General features: G+C 45.7%; 1 long non-coding RNA gene across 1 annotated transcript; it reads right to left on the bottom strand.

Moving 5' to 3' along the window:
* Window positions 1-250: 250 nt before the first annotated feature.
* Window positions 251-7,704, bottom strand: LOC115071995. The gene is made up of 4 exons (XR_003851055.1): window positions 7,662-7,704; window positions 6,457-6,601; window positions 1,392-1,442; window positions 251-498 (listed from the first exon to the last, which is right to left on the bottom strand). It is a non-coding gene; the product is annotated as an uncharacterized LOC115071995 (long non-coding RNA).
* Window positions 7,705-8,018: the final 314 nt, after the last annotated feature.

Here is an 8,018-nt window from a genome sequence, read left to right as displayed (position 1 = left end):
ATATTCTTCATAAATGTATTTTTGGAAATACAGAGATACAATATACAGATATGGATCTAGAAACCTAGTATGTCATTGAAGGAATTCTGGTTACACCTGAATACAAATTCTGCTTTGTCAGTTCTGCCTTTCGTTTTGCTCCAGGTCTCACTCACTCCCTTACCACAGCCTTGGTCAGGCAATGTCTGTCTTCCCATCTGCCTTAGTTTCTTTGGTTGTTACTTTGATAAAACACCACGACAAAAGCAACTTAAGGGAGAAAGGGTTTATTCTCACAATTCCAAGGTACAGTCTATCATGGTAGGGAAGTCAAGGTACAAGATGTATCCTCAAGGTAGGGAAGTCAAGGTATCCTCAAGGATAAGACAGGAACTTATCACATCTGCAATCAGGAGGCATAGAGAATCAAATGCATGCTGTTGCTCAGTTCCCCTTTCTCCATTATGCAGTGGAGGATCCCATCCAAAGAATGGTGCCATCTGCAGTGGGAAGGTCTTCCTGCTCAAATAGCATAATCAAGATACTCTTGCACAAGCACGCCCAGAAGCCCATCTCCCAGATGATTTTAGATTCTGTCAAGTTGACACTTAACACTCACCATCACATCACCACTCCATGACAACCCACTCAATGAAGTGCAATGTTCAATTTTGGGGTCTACAAAAAAGCACGAGATCTTTCGGGCGTTTGTCTGGACTGTCTCGCTGTGACTTCCACTGCAGCACACAGGCTCTGCGGTGAAGGTGCTGCATCTCATTTCTGGAGTGCACCTCCCTGCACTGGTACTCCAGTGAGACTTGGAGCTGCTTTGAAACTGTTTGAAAGGGCTCTTAGAATCCTTCTTTTTGGTGTGGTTCTGAGGATAGAATTGGAGCATATATGGTCCATTTTGGACCCAGATGACCCTTCTAGCCTCACTCCTTGGTCCTCTAAGGTCAGGAGTCCTACAACCATCTAAAACACTAAGCAGGGACTTAAGGGTGGGGCTACATATCAAGCCTGTAGGCTTGTGTTGTCTCCCATCTGAACTCCTTGAAAGTTGAGTAGTACTGGGGCCTGGAGAGATGGCTCCGAGGTTAAGAGCCCTGGCTGCTCTTGAAGAGGACCCTGGTTCGATTCCCAGCACCCACATGGCAGCTAACAACCAAATGTAACTCCAGTTCCGGGGGCTCTAACACCCTCTTCTGAATTCTGCAGGCATTGCATGACAGGGGTGCACTTACACACACATGCAGGCAATACACTCATACACATAAAATAAAAATAAATAAATATTTTATTTTTTATAAGCAGTACTTTCTTTTTTCTTTTTGTCCTGTATATCCCCCGGTATCTCATAGTGCCAGAAAGAGCTTAAGAAGTTGGTAGTGGCTGGGTGTGGTGGAGCATACCTTTAATCCCAGCACTCAAGAGGCAGAAGCAGGAGCCACCATGGAGCTGTTCTGAAGGAAAACAACAGCATTGGTCAATGATGCCTCTTCTGTATTTGAAAGCAAACTAGAGTGATTTGACCCTGGCTATTGGATGATCTACCTTTTCCCTGCAACTCCAGGAGGGCTATAGGACTGGTTCCGGGCCTCTGAAGCCGGTGATTGTGAAAGACCCTGTTCCCCTTTAGCAACAGAGACAGTGGAGGAGCACAGGACAGCTTACTGCTCCCCCTCACACATCAGAGAACGTTGGGGATACCTCCATGACTAGCCTGGCCATGTGGTCAACTTCTAACTGAGGGACTTGCTTCTGAAGGGAAATTCTACGAATACTTTGAAAATAGGTGTGCATTCCTAAAGGCAGTTGCTGGAATGGTACCCAAGGGAAATTTCATCTCTGATCTCACTTATCCCCTATACTTTTTCTGTATCCTCCTAGCCCAGCCCCAGTTTCCTCTACAATCATCTATGTTTGTGCTCCAAAGATAGAACCTGTTTATTCCTTGGAATATCCAACTGACTCTTGTATCCCAAGAAATCCAAGAGCTGACCATTGGGGTGTGAAAAGAAGACAGCACATCTCACAGGTACTCTTATCATAAAAAAAAAAAAAAAAAAAAAAAAATCAAATTGGGCCAGTGAGATGGCTCAGTGAGTAAAGGCACTTTCAGGTAGGTTTGACAATCTGAGTTCGATCCCCAAGACCCGCATGGTGGAAGAAGGGAACAAAAAGCTCCTGAAGTTTGTCCTCTGACCTCCACACACTTGCCATGGCTAATGTGCACACACGCACGTGTGCGCGCGCACACACACACACACACAGACACACGATCAAAACATTAAAAATATAAAAATAAAATTATCAGCCTGGTCTACATAGTGAGTTCCAGGACAGCTGGGGCTACAGGGAGACCCTGTCTCAAAAAGACTAAAAAAATTAAAAAAATATATTTTAATGAAATTATATTTATGATATAAAATTTGAACATGTGCAATAAATGGTTTCACATGGTGGGCCATACCCTCTTTTGGTAAATGATGGGCTACTTTGCTCAGTCTCATTGGAGACAAACAGCACACAGCCCTCTTCCAGACACAAATTTCCATCTCACTCATGCACAAACTCAGTTATTCTCAAATATGAACTTTGGAAAGAGGCAAACAGTGCTGGTGCTTTGCAAAGTGCAGAGCTAGTGTTAAATTGCCAGCCTGATATAATCAGAGCTGACCTTCGCCTGGTTTTGTGTGCATTTGGGTTTCTCCCACTTCTGCTTTGCCTGCACAAATAACACCAGTTTGGATGAGGTGGGGATATTAGCTTCGATATCAAAGAACACATTTCACTTTTAATTGAATACCTCATTCTAGAATGTGAGCCATATGCTACGGCTGCCTAGCAGCTGAACAGCAAGGATCACAAAGGCTAATGGCAGAGTCCGTCTCTCAGCCTCTCAAATACAGGTCCTGTCACATTAAATCTGTGTCCTACACCCTGTAGAAAGCCAAATTCTTGTTGATAGTTCCATACATTTCTGAGGACCTCTGACCTCATGAGAAGTTCTCTAAGCTCCATCTCCCACTGCCATTTCTTTCCCAATTTCATCCCATTTTTGTAACATGCTCCCTGCATCCATGTCTGTTTTCTGAAACTCCTTGACAGAAAGAACTTGATAATGAACTGCACTTCTCAGAGCAGAGGTATTGGGAGCTGCAAAATGTTACATGGGCACACCCAGGAATGGCCACCTGCTGGTTCAGGATACAAAGTTTGTGCGTACAAAGGGAGTAAGGGAGCAAGGATCACTAACTGGTCCTGGTCAGGGGAGAGCAGGGCCTGTGGACTTCAGGAACTCATTAAGAAGTGTCTATAGGAGGTTGGATGGCATGCGACTTGGAGAGCAGAGCCTGGATCTACCATCTTCCTGCAAGTGACATTCCTGCTGAGGGTTTGTTTGGGGCCCTATGGCGTCACCAATGTCTCACTCTTGGTGAGAATACCTGTTGTCTTATGTTTACATCTACTAAATTGATGGAGAAAATAATGAGGTTTTTAGGAGCCATGGGAGCTTGGCTTTAAAAACTGCTATATTTTGGTCCAGGCCAAAACGGGACCCTGGCTTCAGAGAGTTTGTCCCATTTATGTGCACTCTGCTGGCCTCCAGCCTGAACCTGAACTCTGCCATATGCGAATGTACCACAGGGTCTCTGCACCTTCCTCTGGAATATTCTGCCTGTGTCATTCAGCCATGGCTCTTGCTAAGAGCTCTAGAGCCAGCTACTCAGAGAGACCTTCTTGGACTTGCTGCCCTAAGTGACCCTCTGACTTCCAACCTCCATCTCCCTATTGGGTATCATTTTTCCATGACATGTACCATTCTCTAACATCATATACTCATGTATCTACTTTTTAATTTTCTTTCTTCTTCATTTGACAAGGCTTTTTTACCACTGCATTCCCAGCACATCAGATACATTGTTGAATGAGTGGATCAATGAATGAATGAATAAATAAATGAGGTATTAGACACAATGTTTGCCACAGAGAGAGCTCAGTGAATCAAATGGCTGTATGTGTATGTATGTATATGTTCTGGTGTGTGTGCCTGTGCACTTATGCCCGTGGGTGTGTAGAGGTGCAGAGATTGACACAGGGGGTAGTCCTCACTCATGCTCCACCTTATTTTTTGAGATAGGGTCTCTCATTGAACCTAAAGTTCGCCGATTTGGCTAGACTGGCTGGCCAGTGAGATCCAGGCTCCTTGTGTCTCTGCCTCCCCAGTGCTGGCATTATAGGCGTGAGCTGCTTGCTGTACCTGGCTTGTCCTTGGATTTTGGGGATCCAGTTCAAGTCCTCATGCTTGCTGCGCAGACACTTTAGAGACAAAGCAATCTCCCCATTGACCAAAGCATTTAAATGTATTATTATTATTATATTATTATTACGACTGCTACTACACTGAAGTAAACAGATAAAACATAACTCATTGTGAAGTCTACTGCTGCAACCCCGGCCTGATTTGGGATCTATCTTCCTGTACTCTCTCCCTTTATTTCCTTTCCTTCCTGGGCCTGCCCAGTAAATCTCCTCTTCTGTTGCTATTTTTCTGTCTTTCTCTCATGCCTTTGTTCCTGGGAGCCCAGGCCTCCCTCCCTACAGTAAGCTGTCAAGACAAGGAACACCCTGGCAATGATGATTGATGGCAGCTGAACAACTCCCAATGATTTTTTTGTGCCTGTGTTTATTTAGTAGGTTTAAGTTTCATTTAATCCAGTAAACAGATAAAACATAACTCATTGTGAAGTCTACTGCTGCAACCCCGGCCTGATTTGGGATCTATCTTCCTGTACTCTCTCCCTTTATTTCCTTTCCTTCCTGGGCCTGCCCAGTAAATCTCCTCTTCTGTTGCTATTTTTCTGTCTTTCTCTCATGCCTTTGTTCCTGGGAGCCCAGGCCTCCCTCCCTACAGTAAGCTGTCAAGACAAGGAACACCCTGGCAATGATGATTGATGGCAGCTGAACAACTCCCAATGATTTTTTTTGTGCCTGTGTTTATTTAGTAGGTTTAAGTTTCATTTAATCCTGAGGAAAGGTCCTGGATGCAGATTTGAGAGCCACAGAAAAGGCCTGCGGGCTTGGCTTGTGTTCCAGAAGCTCTGAATTGCTGGATTCTGGTTCTAACAGCATCCAGCCCGCCCACCCGGCTCTGCTCCTCAGGATTCTGAGATCTGCTGAGGCTCCTGTCCCCTCCCCTAACCCCCACCCCACCTCATTCCCTCCTTGCTGCTCAGAAGAGTTTTTGGTACTCCCTTTACCCTTTGCCCACTCTCAAGCCAACCTGGGAGGTCTGCAGAGGACTCTGCGCTAGGTTTCTTAAAGGGGCACCTTTTGGGGACAGTGGGGTGGAAGGGGGCAGACCCCAGGGGCATCTGAACAAGTCAGTACTGGACAACCATGTAGAATAATGCTTCCAGCCCCACATGACAGTGGAGCCTGCACAGTGGTGAGTGTTGGAGACCTTTCTGGTGTGCAGAGTATTCCCAGGCTCAGCAAGGTGGGCTCTGGGGTCCTGATGGACAGGGACAGTGGCTTCACTGTGGGCTGTGTTGCCTGATGCCCCTGATGCCAAGTAAAGTCATAAAATGTCTTGTTTTTTAACTGTTAACTAAGTTAGTCTTTAAAAATCTTGTGCAGACTTCAAAGCAACTTAACAGCACCCACACACACACCCCCAGCCCTTGACCTTGGAAAACCTCACCTGTAACTGCTTCTATGGTTTTAAAGATAACTTGCCACTTTTTCTTTTTAATCGAGAAAACAAACATTCTCACAGAAAGATATTTTATAGAAAATACAACTATACAAAGAAATAGGTGGCATCCTCCATAAATCTGCTATGCTGAGGAAAACACCTGTGATCCTATTAGAGCGCTGAACTCCACACTACTATAGAAGCATACCTTGTGCTCCTCTGAGCCTGTAGAACATGTAAAGAAGACAGACACTTGTCAGCATAGTGAATTTGCAAAGGAATTGCTCTGAGCTCTGTTAAGGGTAGATGAGAAAGTTAAGGAGTGTGGACAGAAAGGTCAGCTTCTGAGGAACAGGGAAGGGACAAGAGAAGCAGTCCTGTCTGGGGACAAGGGTGAGGGAAGGGTGTCAGGCCACTCGGTCTTGCCCCCATCCCTGCACGCTCACATGTGTTCTGTGATCACAGCCTCCAACAGCCTCCTTTAGCCCTGGAGTGTGGGACTGGATGTTTACAGATCCAGAATCCCTAGTGCAAGAAAACATAGGTACCCAACTCCAACCCCTAAGTGTCAGGAAAGTGGTCCCAGTGCAGCTAAACACCACCAAAAATCAAAATAGCTTTTACAAGTTGGTTCTTTTCCACTGTAAAATGTGGACATTGGCTAGCTCAGCTGGGGGTGATGTAAGGCGGTCCCAAAGAGTGTTCCTGTCAGGTCAAGTACTATGATTCTCTAAGTCCTGTACTGACAGAGAAAAAATAGCTATGCCTTCACTTACATCTACCCAGTTCCATGGAAAAGGTGCTGGTTCTGTTCTGCCAAAGATGATGGAGTTCGCAAGTACAAGAAGAAACATTTGGAATCCTTTAATACGGCGGGAAGATGGATTTCCAACACAGCATGTCAGGGAAGACAAACCTGAGCTAAAAAGATAGAAGAAAGATGGCTGCCTCATGGGTGCTGGAGCATGAGTTTCAGGGATGGTGCTACCAGTGATGAGGAAGAGCTAGGACACTTAGACAGCTTGGAGTTGGCCCGTTATCAGCTCTCTGTCTGATATTCAAACCTTCACTGACATAACTCTTCTAATGGGCCTATACACATCTGGCTTTCAGAAAGCAACATCTCACGATTTAGATAATGCTCCCAGTTCTTTCCCCTCAGGTAGGACAAGTGTGAACTTTGCCATGACCACTCCTCCAATCTCCTAACAGGACAGAGCCCAGGTCATCCACAGTGGTTACTTAATGGTGACAAACTCCACTGGCTGCTTCGCTTTCCTTCCGTTTCCCACCACTCCCCTCTACTCTCGCCCCTCTTCCCTTCCTCCCCCCTCTCTTCTTCTATCCCACCCCTTCCTTCGTCTCCCTTCTCCTGTCCTTTCGCCTTCCTTCCTTCTCCCTCTCTCCGGTCCCCTCTCCCCCGTCTTCCTAGCCATTCTTTCTCTTTCCCTCTCTACTCCCTACCTCTTGCTTGTGCTTCCTAAAGTAACTTCCTAAATAAACTTACTGTCCTCATAATCTTTTGAGGCAAAGTTCCACTGTGTAGCCCATTCTGTCCTGGAACTTGATATGTAGATCAAGCTGCCTTTGATCTCACAAAAATCGGCCTGCTTCTGATTCCCAAGTGCTGGAATTAAAGGTGTGCACCATCACGTCCTGCCTATATCTTTGTTTCTTGATGGTCTCTGGGGGACACTAGTCTAGGCCACTGCCCGATGCACTGGTTAAAATTCATCCTTCAGGACTGCATGTAGAAAACACCTCTTCCTGGAATCTTCCCTTGCTCTCTTCCCTGACACCCAAGTTTGGATCAGGAGTATTTCCCATGGGCTCCCTACACACACAAGACACTCAGTTTTGTTCCTTAACAGATAGAGCATCTCCAGAAAATAAACACACATGAGGATGAAGCAAGAGAATACCCCACTGTCCCCCAAAAGCATCACAGAACTGTTCCAGCTCCACGCTGCCCCAGCCTTACCTCTCACCGAGGTCCTCCCACTTCTGGAGCACCTATTGATCAGTGCTCTCTGGGGACAGTTATGTTGACAATTTGGTTTTTCTCAGAAACACACAGCACAAACAACCTTTCAGATGTAGTCCAGCCTCCATTGCTCAACGTTAGTTCTTTTTCCTGGAAATATCTGAGAGGGAAGGGCTGTTAATTACCGATAAGTCATTACTCTGGCCACATTGGATACATGTGCACACCATGGACAGTGAACTCTAAACTTTGAGAGTTCAGTCTTCTCTTTCAGCACTTTCTTGTCCGGGAAGCTGTGAGGCAATTTCCTTACCACTAGTACTTATGCCCCCAAAGTGGCCTCCCCAAATTAAT

Source organism: Nannospalax galili, unplaced genomic scaffold, assembly GCF_000622305.1.
Source record: "Nannospalax galili isolate Female #2095 unplaced genomic scaffold, S.galili_v1.0 scaffold1000, whole genome shotgun sequence".
NCBI lineage: Eukaryota > Metazoa > Chordata > Mammalia > Rodentia > Spalacidae > Nannospalax > Nannospalax galili.
Note: the sequence above shows the minus strand (reverse complement) of the source record. Positions and strands in the feature narration are given on the sequence as shown.